The sequence below is a fragment of the Camelus bactrianus genome, chromosome 8 (genome assembly GCF_048773025.1).
Source record: "Camelus bactrianus isolate YW-2024 breed Bactrian camel chromosome 8, ASM4877302v1, whole genome shotgun sequence".
NCBI classification, from domain to species: domain Eukaryota; kingdom Metazoa; phylum Chordata; class Mammalia; order Artiodactyla; family Camelidae; genus Camelus; species Camelus bactrianus.
The window spans coordinates 31,560,935-31,575,448 of NC_133546.1; the positions used below are offsets into that span (position 1 = coordinate 31,560,935).

Genomic DNA, 14,514 nt, shown 5'->3' on the forward strand with positions numbered 1-14,514 from the left:
GCAGGAAAGGGCTTCCTCTCAAAGATGCCACTCCTCTTGCACAGCAACTCACTGCGAGCTGTCCTTTGGCCAGTGACAATTCTTAGTCTTCGGGCACTTTTACGATGCAGACCATCTCTCTGTCTTTATCATTCCTTGTCTACTACTCTGAGTCGTGTACCTAAGTATTATGTAGCCTTGTTCTGTATAAAATCCTACTTCACTTGGGTACACAGAAGAGTCTTGTAGCTCACCAACACCTAGGCTGGCCTTAGCTTCCTCCTCTCCAAAGTAAGGGAGAGGAATTCTAAATAATCCAGAAGCTTCCTTCCAGCTCTGACATTCTGTGATTCTAATACTAATAATGGTAATAGGTTATCCTGTTAGCTGGTGGGTTGTCAGCTAAAAATCGTTAGTCCATACCATGGGTGAAAGTCTCGTGACATCATAACTCAAGGTGACTGAGTTATTATCAAGTGGTGGTTGAGCTGCAAGAAGCCACCCTCCTAGGGATCTACCTGGCCTAGGTAAGCAGCCATGGCACAAACAATCAGCATGTTGAGCATTACTGCAGCAGACTGACCTCTCAGATGTCCTTGAGCCCATGTGGCCAACAGAGCTAAAACATCTTAAATAGCTCCTAGGTCTTCTAGGCTCTGTTTTGGCAGATGTAAAAATAGAAGAACATTGTGGATTAGGTCTTTTATAAACTTTAAACTGGAAATACCAAAACACAAGCTTCCCCCGGGGAGAAGGAGTAGGAGTTTGTCATCCGTCTTGTGCGAGGGAGGCAGCAAGGTAATTGATACGCCTGTTATTTATAGCCAGGCGGTGATATCACACTGGTAATTTGAGCTGCATAAGTAAGGAGTGTTTTTAATTTTTGAGTAAGTTCTGGATCATATTTAAACAATATCAAGCATCCAAATGAGAAAAGAAATCTTTATGTAATAAATGAATGGGAACATGAATGAATGCCTGACCGACTTGATGTTATGCAGGCAAAATAGCTTGTAATCTGATGGAATGTTACACACCCACATAGATCACTCCTGACATTACACAGATGTGACCTGACGCTTTGTCAGAGGTGAACCTCTCATACAAAATTATGAGCTTTGGAGACAGGGTGGTGAATGGGTTGGCTGGAAGCTGGGTTGCAATGTCCATGTATACTCTACTGCTGTGAAGTTTCCACTTAGCGTACTGGCAGGCAGTCACCGCAACGCAGCACACACTTGTCCTGCCAGCGTGTCTGTGCGTGAGGAGCTCCTGGCTGCACGATGACTCCAAGGCATTATATTCTTAGCCATGGAAATAGCGACAGCATTGCAAAATGCATGCTGCTCTCTACCCCACATTATAGTTAGTGCCTTCTGCACCTTATTCAGTCACGATGAAGTGTCTGGAGATTTCTTGGCCCTATAAAGTGTGTGTTCTCATTCAAAGACAATTTCTGGCTTGTCTCTGTCCTCTTTTCACAAATGGCATTATGAGTTCATTTATTTTATTAGTTCTAACAGAGAATAGGATATCAAAGTCTGTCTGATATGCTGAATTAAATTCTAAGGGAAGGGTTACTAGTCCATTTTTATACATTGGAAATAAGTCAGGAAGATGTTCTGCCATATATCTCTTTCTTCACCATTAAAAAAAACTAGCATCTTTAAGTTTTTCTCTTCATTTTAATAATTTATGCCACTGAGGACATCTGAATGCAGCTCTTAAAAATATTGTTTTATTAATTTGCATTTGACTCATATAGGGAATTACTAGTGATCAGGTGAACCCTGGGGATTCATTTTAAGTGTTTTTCAGCTTTTGAAAGAAATTAAAACCCAAACTAAGACAGAAATCTTGTAAGAAAAAGCACATGGTAGAAAGTATGATTTTTGGAGGTGGAGGTGGTGATTAGGCTTATCTATTTATTTATTTGATGGAGGTACTGGGGATTGACCCCAGGACCTCATGCATGCTAGGTACACACGCTACCACTGAGCTATACCCTCCCCACAAAAGAGCATGAGTTTTACAACCAGACATCTCTGGCTTTGAACTCTAAGTTTGCTCCTTACTAGCTCTGTGCGATGAGAAAAATGACTCGACTTCTGTGAATCTTTGTTTCATCATCTTTGAAATAGGAAAATACTATGTAGGGGAAATTTATTTTTAAAAATTTAAGGTGATAAACTGTCCTAGTCCTAGTGCAGTGAGCCCCACACTAGGCATCAGTAAAGATTCGTTCCCCATCTACTCCTCCTCCCTTCTTAGGAACCTTAGATTTTGTTGAAAAAAATCTCTCTGTCCCTTTTAATTTCCACATCTGGTAGAATAATACTTGTTTCCAGGCTTTAGCCATTATTTTATTCAGATCCAAAGTGCTTCACAAAAGAAACTGGTTTGGAGCAGTTGCCAAGCAGTCGAGCCCGGAGAACACTGGGTCGCCATTCTGTGGAGGACTTGCCCTGTACCAGTTCACAAATGGAAATGAAGCTGGCGGTTCTTACACTGGCACAGTCCTGAGGTGCAGCTGTACAATAAGAGGAATGAGAATGAGTTAGGATCTCTCTACTGGAAAGTTCTCGGAGGCTTCCCTAAAAAATTGTTGTTATGGTTTCTGGCCAAGGGCTCTGTGAACCCAGTTTCTTATTACTTACTTATCTTATTAAGCGAGAATCTGTTTCAGAAGCTGTTCATTCAGCCTTCCATGCAATGTGTTCTTTCTACAAGTTTGCCCTCCATCCAGTTTTAACCTAGGGAAGATAGGATATGAAGGGTATATTATTTGTCCAAACAGTACACTCAGCTCTACAGGGAAAGACTAGTTAGTGACCATTCAACCACTGTGTGTAGGAAGCAGTAGGTAGAGACTATTACTACTTCTTCTGCTGTTACCACTATTCTTAATGCAAGCAGAGAGCAAGGCAGGCCCAGCTTATGTGGCAATTCAAGTCAGTCCAGGAGGCAAGAGCTCTCACTGGACGTCACAACTATGAAACTCCCAAACATCCTGATTGTCTCCTAAGCAACAGAGGGAGCTCTAACTTGACTCTTAACTAAATTCTCTTTAGACTATATCTATATCCATTGAATGAGCATAGAAAGTAAAATCCTGTAAATCAAAATATGCATATGTGATATAAAACATATATAGAAATAAGTAGTTCCAGTTTTCTGTCAAATCATGACTAACCTGTACTCAAGGGGTAGGACATGCTAACAAATCAAGGTAATTATTTATATTTAATTTAATGAAGGTAAAAGGTTGGAAAGGTTTCTTGCCTTTGAGTGATGTATCTTGAGATGTTGTTTAAAATGTGAGCATTATATGCAAGGTAATAGTTCCTTGCTCTTAGGTAAGGGAACTGAGTTATATAGGCTAGTAGGGACCAGTATATAAGCTAGTAGGACCATGTTAGTGACACTACAGTATCCTCAGGGAAACAGGGAGCCTTTGGAGACCCAACTAAATGTCACAGTGTAGATCTGACACCATCTTCAGATCTGATGTCTGACCATTTCAACAAAGAACAATCAGTGCTGTAGACATCCCTAAAGTTTCTGTTATTATTATAAATAGCACATAAAATCTGATTGGTCAAACCTAGTTCTTATGCTTATACTGTAGATGCAAAGAAGTTTGTGGGTGTGAATTTTCTGGCTTCTACCTTCGGGAGGCAGGACTCATAGTGCGAACAATTACAAATATAAAGAGAGGTATTTAAAGGAGTTGGACAACCACAGATGATGAACTTCCACTCAATAGCAGATTTGGAGAAGAAAATAGGTGAAGTGGGTTTTAAAGGGAAGATTAAATTTGATCTGGAAATATTGAATGTAAATGTTAGGGAAAATACACAGGAAGACATATTGAATAGGCTTTTTGGAGCTAAGATTGTTGCAGGAAAATGGGACATGAGAGGATGGCCGTGTCCCAAGTCTTGGGGGGCGAGTCCCTGGGACAAGCCCCATCAGGTGGGGGTCTTTGGCTTCATGCCGGAAAGAATTTAAGATTGAGCCATTGTAAAGGGAAAGCAGGTTTATTCAGGGAGATACACACTCCATAGACAGAGTGCCGACCATCTCAAAAGGCAAGAGATAGAGACAGCAGGTGAGTGGGGGCCTCTGAGCATGGGGTTGTCTAGAAAAGTGAGGTAGCCATGAGGTGTGGGGGTAATTAGTTTTTATGGGCTTGGTAACTCCATGTGCTAACAAGTGGGAGGATTGTTCCAACTACTTTGGGTAAGGAGCAGGGAGGAATTGGGCCAACACCTTTTTTTTGCTCTTTCATGGCCAGCTTTGGAACTGTCATGGCACCCGTGGGGGTGCCATTTTGCAAGTTAATATATTACAATGAAGTTCAAGTTCAAGGTCTACTGGGGGTTGACTCTCTTGCCATCTTGGGCCTCGTTGGGCTTCAACCAGTTAACCTACCCTCAATTGCTGTGTCATTCTTTTTAAATGGTTGTGCCTGCCCGCTTCCTTCCTGTCTCAAGGTGAGATGTCTAAACTACAGGTATAGATGTGAGAATATTTATAAATAATCCATAAATGTTGAAAATAAATTGTTACAGACAAAACTTCCTAGAAATGGTTGGTATTTAAAAAAAAAGGGAGCAGGGTGAAGGTGGTGGAGGGGGGTGGGGATGGAAACTGATAATGGAGACTTGCAGCAGAGTTGCACCCAAAAGAAATTAAGCAATGAGCAAGGACAGTTTCACAATGGAGAGAATGGAACCCAACTTCCACTGGAAGAATGTAGGGAATATTCGGAGGTAAGGAGGTCTGAAAGGAAGGAGAGATAAAGTTTTACCTGATAAAGATTTACCCCTGATTGTCTGTGAAATTCCTGACCCTACACACAATGCAGAGGAAAGTCATATTCGCTATTAGCTGAGTGGTCACCAGCTGGCCCACTGCACTGTGACAGCGCTTGCAAAGACCTTCCCAGCAGATTCAAAACATTCACAACCCAGGGTCCACTCAGTCTAATACTCTGTGTTTTACACAAGGTAAGTAAGGCCCGAATGGCAAAGTCCTTGCGTGTGGCTAATTCACAGACCCTTCTGGGTGGATCAGGAGTGAGAGTGGTAATCATGGAGTCCTTTGCACTCACACGGACTGCTTCAGCCCTTACTAGCTCATCCGCTCATCTGCCTCTTCGGTACCTGCATATTTGATAGCTTTGGTACTTTGGGCACCTTCTGTGGTTATTACCAGACCCACCCTTCTACTCTAACACCAGGAAGAAAGGGTTCCTAAAGGCCATATCTGTAGAAAATGTCACTGTCAACATAGCCATAGCTATTTGACCCAAGGGTGAATCCTAGGGCCAAACTAATATCCTGTAAACCCTGACAGCTTTTATTTTTTCGTTTTTAGTGGAAGTGCTTGACTTGAGCTCTGATTGCTGAGACACCCACTTCAAAGAGACATCTACTTCAAAGCTGGCTATCTAGAGTCAACACATTGCCAGCCTCAGGACTGGGAAGAAGCCATGCCACCTCCTCCCACTGAGACCCCCTTGTTTTAGAGATCTTGGTTGAGTTCAATAACTGACCAATTGGACCATTTACTTTTTCTCTTTCCAAACTTTAAATCCCTGCTCCTGTGTTTAAATTCACGAATAAAGAGTGCACCCCTGAAACCCTAAGCCCCTATCCTTGACCCCAGGAAAATCAGAGCTCCAGGCCTGTTTCCCTCCAACCCCCACCATGACCTCACTGCATGCCCCAGGTGTGCCCTGTGCTTGAATCTTGCAATCATAGCAAGAACCACAGGGCTTGTCCAGCCACAACTTTGGTTATTGATAGGCTGGGACTGGCACAAAACAACTGGCCAATCAGAGCAAAGAATAGGGGTCCTGGGAGTACATTGAGCTGAGTTCAGTCTCCCTGTTAATGGGTTTCTGAATTGGCCTTCTTCCTTTCTTTCTTGCATCCTCATTTTTTTGTTATGATTTTGTGAGCTATGTCCATAGTCTTCCAACAGATTTTCTGGTTTTGCTTATGCTAGTCTGAATTGGTTCCTACTGCTCCCAGTCAAAAGAATTTAATGAACGCTCTTAAAACTGGAGCACCTAACTACACACTATATTTTGATTGTCTGTTTCATTGTCAGATCCCCCACTAGACTCTAAACTTCATGGAGGAGGGGAATATTAGTGATCTGTACACCAGTGACTCCCATGAACTTAACACAGGGCCTGACATTTCATAGTTGTGCCAGTATTACTGAGTGAAAGGGTTAATGGGCTTGACACTGTCAACTGTCATTTATAGACCACTTCTACATCCCATTGTTGATTCAAAACAATTTTACAACCTAGGCATTGTATTATCCTCATTTTACATGTGAGAAAACTCAAACAATGTGTGTAACAATTATACAACTAGCAAGACCCAGGATTCAAATTCAGGACTGTTCAACTCCAATTCCAAAAGCGCTTGAACAATGCATGAAATTATTTACCACCATAGTACCTAATTTCCCTTACATAAGAACTGAGGTGAAAAATTCCTCCTTAAATGCAGTGTCAGAAAAAGATTGCCACCGTAACCCAAATTACACGCTTTCTGTGGTAAGATCATGAGGAGTATATAACACCTCATGTGATTTCCTCTGTACCTCGTTTGTCAGAAAACTTAAAGTAAAATAGAATATCCATCTGCAATAATTAACTATAATCAGATGCCTGGTAATAAATATTGATTTGCTTTTGTCAAGTGTTTCTGCACTGCTTTAATTCTTTTACTTTTATATTTTATATTTAAAGAGTTTCAAACATTTTTATAAAGTTGACAAGTTATGTCTTAAAAACTCAAATTAATGTGCTAGATATAAAAAATAGTTGTTGCCTCAACACTAATGGTGAGTTCAGTTCAGTTCAATGAAAATTAATTATTTTATTGTTTCAGTCTCTGAGGAGTTTGCAGACACCTTATATGGTCAACTTACTTTCCAATAGAGGTGTGGTTTGTTTTGTTTTTCTTAGGCTCATTTATTAAAACACTATAGGTAGCAAGAGACTTTCTTTTCACTGCCTACCACCCCTACTTGTATTTCCACATGTATCCACCCTTGGAAAATTAGCCCAAAGGGTGTGCATTACCATCTTTTATTTAGTCTTTCTTGAAAATCTATTATCAAAGGTTGCCAACAGCCAAGAGAGAAAATTATGTTTTTTGTTATTGTTATTAGTATCCCATTAGTAATCTTTTATCTTGATAACACTTCAACTCTTTCATCATTGCAAAATGTACATAGTTTAGAATGAACTAAAATTATTAGTTTCTAAAACAAAAGTATGTTAAAGGTCTATTATGTCCAAATTAGTACTAGAGATTATGAAATTTAATAAAGCAATTAATAAACAGGTTTAAAACTACAAAGATAAGAAATATACAAAGATAAATAACCTGAATATAATTCTAAAGGTGAAGCTATGTGATACAGGCAAGATAGAGAGGTACATTTCCATACACATAGTAAGTAAAATATTGATATGTAACTTGACGTTAGTCAGTGTAGCATTTCAATTGACAGTGAAAAGACGGCAGACTTCTCTGGGTGGGAGAACAGGATGAACAGAGAATGTGCAGTGGAGAGAGAAGAAGGAGCGTGGTCTCTGAGAAGTACATCAGGGAACGAGGACTCATGAGCCACTGTAACCCAGGCAGGCAGGAGGGAGAGTGGACAGCAACACCGCGCGGTGGTCAGGAGCCCCAGCTCTATAACCATGTAACTTGAGACAAAGTCCCAGAGCCGGATGAACAGAGGACTTTAAACGTAATGCTGACGCTTCTGAAGGATCATAATGGATAATGTTTCACTTAATTTTCAAAGTAGCTGATAGTTATATCTTCTGTTGTGTCCCACTGTCTTTTAAAATATAAGTTGCAACATTCACCTGGACAAAAACAGTTGATGATTAATTTAAAGACAGACAGCACAGGCATATTTTCCCCTACACATGGCTTTTTTCCAGTTATGATGTCTTCTTTCCTGGTATTCAATTTTTAAAGATCTCAAAGGAATTACTTCTGAAATATAAATGATGACTGCAGCAGAGAAAAAAAAAAGCATATTGATGACTGAGTTCAACAGTAAGAGCAAATGAGCTCTAGCTGGTTATGGCTTGTGTGTCCAAATATGACAGGGCCATATGGTCAAGAGGCCATGAGGTCAAAGCCAGCCTTACTTATCTGAAGAATCAGTGGCTGCCTGTGTTCCTGTAGGGATAACAAGAAGGGTGTCTGTCACACAAAATAACTCCCCTGAAGATTTACTTCTGATGTTTTTACATTTTCTCTAAAAAGAGAACTTTTAAGTGAAGATACTCTGTGGGACATAAGGAGTTGGTTTAAATTTACTTCAAGATACAAATGAATAGTTTGATTCATTCATGCCAGTAGAATACTCTTGATCTAATGAGATAACTTGATCCTTTATCACAAGTCTGCTTGCCCAGGTTAAGTCTGCATAATATATCTCAGTGTGGAATGTCAATAAATACTTTGGATCACTGACTTCTTATTTAAATAACCTCTTGAAATATATTAGCAAATGCAACTTCAGTTTTTCCCATCACCCTTAACAACATAATTTATGCTTCTAGGAAAATTTAAATTGTAACCCCAATGCCTTCATATATAAAAAAATTCCAAGTTCCAAAGAGTATTGTCTCTAATCTTTAATAAGCACCATTTCTTAGATATCAAATACTTCATGCTATTGTAGGAGGAGAAAATGTTATATAAGAAGGAGTCTAAAATGGATTTACTTTTAGATGCTATGTCTATTGATGCAAAAGGCAGTTGCAGTCAGCATCTAAAACCAGATTTCAAACTGATTCCAAATGAAACTGTGAGTAGTCTCCTCTAGCCAAAACAAATACAGGGACAAGTAAACAGAAGCAGCAGAAGGAGGACATAACAAATTTTTATAACAGTCACACTTCATCAATTTGGTAACTATCTAAGTATCAATGTTATAAGACATATCTGGTGTATATTTTGTGAGCAACACCTGTACTTTAAGTATTACAGACTGCAAACATGAGTTTCTGTTTTCAAAACTAAATATACCCAGAAAGGAAATTACAAAAATGAGACAAACGTGATCATGTCCTGCTGATGAAAGTGTAAATTTGGTCTAAACTTTCAAGAAAAAAAAAATGGAAACAAATATCAAATGCGTTTCAAACGTATTCATAATTTTTTAACACTTCTAGCAATCTACCTAAGGAATTTAATCAGAGATATTTTAAAACGAATATGGATGTTTTTCACAGTACTCTTCTTAAGAGCAAAAATTAACTCTATGACAAAGGAGGGGTTAAATAAATCCTACCATTTCCACATTAGGAAATACTGTGGACGCTGTAACCATGTTTCGAAAATGTAGTATTCGTTTTAAGAGTTTACGATTTAATGTTAAACTTTTGCAATGTGAGTAAAATTTTACATATGTGATCATCAAAGTTTTTAAAAAAGAAAATAAACCAAACGATGCTATTTCAGTTCTTTATAGTTTCCACTGGCAGACAACAACAGCTGCAAAACTTATTGTTAGTAGATTAATCTTAATCTTGCTCATTTAGGTTACATCAGGCAAATCTCTATCAACTTCTTCACCTTTCACATATTTCAAACTGGGTAGAAAGAGCTATCAGATGATCTGTCTACTCATTCCCAGTCGTAACAAAATGTCACAACTTCTCCAAGGTAAACATTCCTGAAACATCAATCACTTTCTATGTGACATTTTTCTGTTTATTCATTTAATTGAATTTACATACAGTGCTTTCTATCTGCTGGATACTGTTCCAGGTGCTTTACAATGGTGAGCTGAAGTAGCGTTCAGAATGTTTGCTGATCTGGGTTTTCTAGAGGTTTGTGTTCTGAGGACAAAAGAGAAAAAAGAAATAAGACCTTGAGACCATTCAAGGTGGAGAGTTAAACTGAGCCCTGCCCTCCTACCTCTGTGCAAAGTTGTTATCTTTGAAGGTCTAAGCCTTCTGAAAAGTGATAAATGGGGTAAAATCTTTACAGCCAGAGAATGTGTCTGTCTTAATTTGAGCTATGAGTGGGAGGGAAAAACTCCCTTGAGAATCTGTAATCACAGGCATGCTTCAGGCAGTCTTGGGGATTTACCTTAAACCACTTTGGTGGTTAAGTGTCAAGCTGAGAAATATACCTGCACTGTTCTCGTTGGCGGAGCCCCGGGAGTCTGGCAGAACATTCTCCTCAGAGGGCATACATTTAATGCAAATTTATGCATTAAACTTTGGATTCTCAGAAGCTCAAAAGTCAAGCAACTAACAGTATATTTAAAAATAATATATTATGATCAATTTGAATTAATCCCAAGCAAGAGTGAAAGGATATTTTAACATCAGAAAGTTTAGAGTTCACTACATTAATATATGGAAGCAAAAAAATGATCTGATTATCTCATTAAATGGAGAAAAAGCATTAATAAAATTCAGAATTCCTATCATGGCAATTCATAGCAAATTAGGAATAGAACAAAACTTTTTTTACTGATAAACAAAACCTATCATACACTCACAGAAACTTACCACACCTGATGGTGAAATGTCAGGTTAATGCACATAAAAATGGATACAACAATGCTCACTATCATCAGCATATTGAATATGATAAAGAAAGCTGTAGCAGTGCAGTGAGACAAGTAAAAAAAATAAAGACAAACTAACCAAAGAATCATTATTTTAAAATGTGTTTGTATAAAAAAAGTATAGAAAATTATTTGATTTAATAAGAAAAAAAAAAGCCAGTAACTGGATATAAGAATGTAAAGATATATTTTTTCAAAAAAAAAGACAATTAGAAAAGATACTTTTAAAGGTAGTACTCATAATAGCAGCAAAAAATGAAAAATAGCAAGGAAGAATAAACCTCATAAAATGAATGTATAACCTTAGTGGAGAAAGTATGAAGATTTTACTGGAAGATATTAAAGAGGTAAATCAAATACATGCAGGAAAGACCCCTGTATACTAAAGATGTTTATTATCCTATTCTAACCTACAAACTTATGTGAATTCCTTTCAAGATCCCGCCCAAGTTTTTTATACAATTTGACAAACTTAATGCATATATATGAGCTAATTGTCAAGAACAGCCAAGACGATTTTGAAGAAGAAGAACAAGATAGAAGGATTTGCCCAGTTACACACCAATGCTTACTACAAAGCAGTGATAACTGGGACAATATTATGCTGGCTCAGAAGTAAATAAAAGACCAAACTTCATAGATGACAAATGGCATCACTAATCAGTAGTGAAAATATAGACAATTCAATAATTGGTGCTTAATAATTGGTTATAAACATGGGTAAAAATTATATTTATGCGTCACACCATGCACAGAAATCTATATCAAAGTTCTAAATCTGAAAAGCAAAAGCATAAGACTTTTAGGAATGGTAAGAGAGTACTTTATGCCTTTGGAACAAACAGACAAGAATAATAAAGCAGTGTAACTTATTTAAGCAGTTAAAACATAAATCTAATACAAGAGGAAGACTTGCAGCATGAGAGGAGTCTGGCTCCTGGTTAAAACCCTAGGTGTGCTTGTTTAGGCCTGTAATTACAAAGGCTCTACCTGACAGGCCTCATGGAGAACAGCAACTGCCCTCTGCACACCAGATTCGGTGCCCAGCCCTCCCTTTGCAGCTTCTGAAGGGAGCTGCAGCCCAGGACTTGTGCTCTCTGCATTTTTGCCTTCATTCCTACATCTCTTTCTCTGAAGCTTTGGGAGGTCTTTGGCACTTCTGCTGGGACCTCCTTATCAGGGAGAAGAAGGGGTACCCTTGAACACTTTTCCCCAGCCTGCCTCAGTCCTTGTACTTTTGCACTTGCAGTCCTTCCCCCTTGCCTGCTCCTCATCCCAAGGTTCATGAAACTGCCAGAGCTTTTTGTTGGAGGCTTCTTCTACAATAAGACAACCCCCACGTCCAGGACGATCTACCTGATCCTCCCCCAGTGCACCTCCACTGGGAAAAATGGAAGGGAGGCAGGGAGGTGGTGCTTTCCCCAGTTTTAGCCTTTCCCTTACACCATGGCCTGACTTCCATTTTTGGTTTGTTGCTCTAATGGGCTACTCAGACCCGTGACAGCTCAGCTTACCCTCTCTCCCAGCTCTGCTGAGCTCCTGACACTACATAATTGAAAATGGTTAATACTTAAAATATAAAATGTTTTCCTACTGAGACAGGAGAGAAGGGGGCAAGGCACAACCTTTAAAAGAATGACACAGCAGTAGAAGGTTTGACTCCCAGTAGACCTTGAGCTTCATTATACGCTCATCTACTCTTTTGAAATAGAGATTGCTTAAAAATTTAAGACAACCAAATAAACAGCAAAGTTTAGTTTTTCCACTGCTATTTCATAATACTGTGTACTCTCAGCCACTTAACTTTCCTTCATATTTCAAAATAAATTCCACATGTATGATTTCATATATAAACATTTCAGTATATCTCTCTGAGAAATTAAAGAGTCTTAATACTATTTTTATACTTAAGCATATATAGAATGTTAAAATAATGTTTAAATAAAAATATGCTATATTTCAATACTACTTAAATATATTTACATACCCCCTAATTATCACAAATTTTGGTTGATGAAATAGAGGCATGATATTTGGAAATAGCAAAACTGGGATTATTCTTATCAGCTCCCATTTGCCTCAGTATTATAGAAATGAGATACTGGTAAAATATTTAGCTTAAAGTGCCAGGTAATAGGTTGATACAGTGATTTAAAGATTCATCTGATCATTTGTGAATGATGTTATTTTCAGATTCTGAATCCTTCATAATGTGTGGATAATTATGGCAAAAAAGTTATTCACTTACACGGAGTTTTGATTCTTTCAGTAGCAATATTAATGAAATCCTATGAAAGAATGAATATTTCTTGAAAATATATTCTAGGGAAAAAATATAAAGGAATGAGCACCAAGTAAAAGAAAGTGAAGAACATAAAACTGATAAGAAATTATAAAATAAAATAAATAAAATCAAACCCCAGCAATAACCGTAAATGTCAATACATTAAGCTTTTCCCCAGCAGAAAATGTGCTATGAATTTAAACTTATAAACACCCCCAACAGATGTGTTTTTCATAAACAATATAATAGATGAATATAATTTTTAAAACAGAAGTGATATAACAATTAGCAAGGAGAAAGGAATTTAAGGAAATTGCATTTAATGAGATTAAGACAGTCATTTTATATTGATAAAATTCACAATAAACTCTGTGTGTGTTTATGGAGAAATTTATGTGTACTAAAAACGTTACATCAAAATATATAATATCAAAACTATTTTAATTAAAAGGAAAAAATGACCTAAAATGTAATTGTAATAGAAAATATAAACATACCTCTCAGTCCTTGATAAAGTGCACAGAAATTATAATGAAGGTAATCTGGTAATATAATTAATAAGATTTATTATTTTTTTCAAACTTATACCCTACAAACAATACAACTTATTTCTTAATAACCATGGAAAATTTCTAAAAATTGAGTATTTGTTGGGCCACAAAGGAAGTCTTTTTGTGTGTGTGTGACTGGCTGAAGCTGCTTTGCTCTTTTTTTTTTTCTTTTTTCAGTTTTATTAGGTAGAATTATTACAGTTCGACTGCATAAACAAAAAAAAACCCAATCACTTAAAAATTTAAAACTCAAAGGTTTCATCACTACAAGAAGAAATTAAACCTGTATTTTATTTAAACTGTAATTTTACCTAAAAATTATACCAGCAATTTCCTTATAAACATACATTCTTAAACCTCTAAATAAAAATTAAGCAAAATGAATTGTCATATGCTAAAAGTAATACACTCTAATCAAGAAATACTAGAATGGTTTAATATTAGAGTTTATACATGTAATTAATTCAATCAATAAATCAAAGCCAGATTTGTATCATTATCTCATTAGAAGCCACAACAAAATTCAGTAAAGTTCAAAACACCTTCTGAAAGAATAAAAAAAGATATTTTCTCCACACGTGAATATTTGTATAGTGTTCTCACTTCTGGTATTAACAAGGTACTATATTGTAGACTAGCTCTCTTATCAAGAGTGACTAGAAAAGCTGGATAAAAATATAAAATGCTCAGACATGCACTACGATATTGCTGAGTGAGTTGGCTCCGGGCTGTAGGGTAAACTCATTTGAGTTTGCTTCTCTATGCCACCCGCGTGGATACGCTGCATGATGGCCACACAGTTTCTTACTCAGACAAGAGGAAATGCAAGGCTTGTACTTCACTGAAATAAAGCAGAGCACAGCTCCCTCCATCTACTGTGCTCAAAGGAGGGGCAAGGAAGATGTTTACTCCATAATCCTAGGCCAGTTGAGGATACCAGATTAAACCCAAGCCTGCCACAAAGACCGGAGATCAAGTACAAGCCCCATACAATGGAAATTAATATTTGCTTCTTCCAGGAGTATGTTTCCCTAAAACTGTCACAATATTTCAGATAAA

General features: G+C 37.6%; 1 long non-coding RNA gene across 1 annotated transcript; it reads right to left on the minus strand.

Annotated features, from left to right (window-relative positions):
• Window positions 1–1,556: 1,556 nt before the first annotated feature.
• LOC123619821 (uncharacterized) lies at window positions 1,557–13,734 on the minus strand. The gene is made up of 5 exons (XR_012508627.1): window positions 13,402–13,734; window positions 12,869–12,942; window positions 9,779–9,880; window positions 2,637–2,732; window positions 1,557–2,509 (listed from the first exon to the last, which is right to left on the minus strand). It is a non-coding gene; the product is annotated as an uncharacterized LOC123619821 (long non-coding RNA).
• Window positions 13,735–14,514: the final 780 nt, after the last annotated feature.